The 2,500-nt window shown below is 42.8% G+C and overlaps 1 protein-coding gene across 1 annotated transcript in view; it reads left to right on the forward strand.

The window, feature by feature from the left end:
- The window catches only part of LOC137988819 (protein NLRC3-like), a 31,081-nt gene that overhangs the window by 14,702 nt on the left and 13,879 nt on the right, over positions 1-2,500 (forward strand). The window lies entirely within an intron of this gene.

Consider the following 2,500-nt stretch of genomic DNA (forward strand, 5'->3'; position numbering starts at 1 on the left):
GACGCCCTTAAGAAATCCAGTTACAAGCGGGTGCGTACCAAATGTATTACCACCTGGAAGGTCAAGTACTGAAGACAGGGCAGACCTAGCGCTGTATACCAAGCCTTTCTCATAAAGGGGTGCCAGAAAATCAATTCCATTTTCAATACTAGCGTTAAATTTGTTAATGTTCCGAGATTTACAAAACATTTCCCAACGCGAGAGGTGTATTTGGTACTGTTTAGCAGTACTAGCGCGCCAAGAGGCCATAATGATATCTTTCGCAGTAGCTGAGATCTCTTTATTGTTCAGGTGCGTCCTGATAAGTGGCAAACAAGCAGGGTCAGTTAATTGTGGAGCGGATGGAGTGTGGTTGGTTGGTTGGGCAAATGGAGTAGTGTTTTGCTCGCTTCCAACACGACTGGTTTCTGTACCGTCATTTTCATTGCCTTGGGGAACCAGGCCCGTGTCGGCCAGTTGGGAAGCACGCAGACACCAGTGGCTTTGTCCTCCTGGATCTTCTTGAGCACAGCTGCTATAACACTAAAGGGGGGAAAGGCATAGAACTCCAGTTTTGCCCAGTTGATTGTGAAGGCATTAATGGCTATTGATTCTGGAACTGGCTTATATGCGACATAATTAGGAAGCTGTTTGTTCAGTCTAGATGCGAATAGGTCGATATCTGGTGCAAATTGCAATGTTTTCAGGGATGGAGAGAACAAGGTTGCATTTAGCATCCATTCAGTTATGGTTTGGTTTTGTCTGGATTCCAGATCAGCTTCTACATTAGCTTTCCCTGCAATGTGTCCTGCACTGATCCGGAGATTTCGTGGTATACACCAATCTCAAATTTCCTTGCATAATTTGTTTAAGTGCCCAGACTGGCTTTTTGCCATGTGGTTTATTACCCCAACCACAGTGGTGTTATCAATCTGTGCGAGCTACAAAGAGTTTTAGGGCCTAGAAAACTGCTAACAGTTCTAGGTAGTTAATGTGGTGGCGCTTTTCGTCCGAAGCCCAAAGGCCACCTGTCGACTGTGGTCCGCACAGAGCCCCCCAACCCTGTATGTATGTATGTATGTATGTATGTATGTGAACTTTATTTCAACACGGTATATTCATCAGTTATTAATTAATATGTAATTACATAATTAAACTAACTGTATCTAACTAACAATATCCAATCCTACATCTAATCCAAAACCATAAAAAACTGCTTTACATGAATGCCGTGTCTAAAAATACAAAAATTACTTAAGAGGATAAAATGAGTTGAGTAGATGACTAAAGTCACTTAAAGATTCTGCCTGCCGCAGATCAGAAGGTAAACTGTTCCAAAGTACCGTACCACTGTAACTAAAGCTGTTTTTCAAAAAGTTGGTGCGGGGCAATGGAACAGCAAGTTTGTTTACTGAGTCCCTCAATAGATATTCAGTTACATCAGAACGGTCAACAAAACCTCGTTAGAATCATCTGTCATCAGCTCGCATGATGGCTGATCCTGGGTCATTACATTTTCCGCTGTCATCACATTAGCTATCCACCACTCAAGGTCCGATTTAGCATTCGCCGATAAAGACATGCGACTGTCAAAATTCCATCGGTTGTTTCGCAGTGCGCAAGTTCAATGTGGCGATAGTATAGAGCCCCGTACATGACCCCAGGAAAAGATGAAACCATCTTTCCGAGCATTCGTGCTACCTCCTTTATAGTAGGAGAAGCCGTGTTAAGCAGCAATGTGCACACAGTTTGGAGTGCCAGGGATTTTTCCTGAGTTAATGTAATTGTCATATTAACTGAGTTCAGAACGAAACCCAGAATTACTAGTTGTTGGGTTGGGTTAAAGACAGATTTTTCTGGGTGGGTTGCGAGTCCCAAGGTATCAATTTGAATTACGGTGTCTATAACATTATGCACACAGGCATCATAAGTCTTCCCCTGTAAGTACAGGTCGTCTGTATAGCGGCTGGAGATATGACCCTTGAGATGTAACTCTCTTAGTGCGAGTTTAAGAAGTTTGGTAAACTTTCTGGGGCCGCATGAGAGGCCATTGGGTAAGCATGTGAACTGATAAAGTTGCCCCCTCCAAAAAATCGTAAGTATTTCCTGTACGATGTGGTGATGGGCACGGACGAGTATGCGTATTTCAAGTCAATTGGCGCCATGAAACAATCTTTCTCAACTAGTTTAATGATGGTGTTGAGAGTGTCCATCTTAAAATGGAGTTTGCTGACATCTTTGTTAAGATTCTAAAAGTTAAGAATCATTCTGTGACCACCATCTTTTTTCACACGCACGAATACATCAGAAATCATTTCTCCATGACTGTGCCCGGTGGGCTCAATGGCACTTTTCGATAGAAGGTTTCCACTTCTAGATCGATAACAGCTTCTTCACTGGGGGTCCTCTTACATGTGGGTAGAAAATGTTGTTGGGGAGGTTCATCAAAATGAATTTTCATTCCCATTACAGTGGAGAGAATTTCCTTATCAGAAGTTATTTCCTTCCACGCCCCTGAGGA

This window comes from Montipora foliosa, unplaced genomic scaffold (genome assembly GCF_036669935.1).
Source record: "Montipora foliosa isolate CH-2021 unplaced genomic scaffold, ASM3666993v2 scaffold_428, whole genome shotgun sequence".
Taxonomy (NCBI): Eukaryota; Metazoa; Cnidaria; class Anthozoa; order Scleractinia; family Acroporidae; genus Montipora; species Montipora foliosa.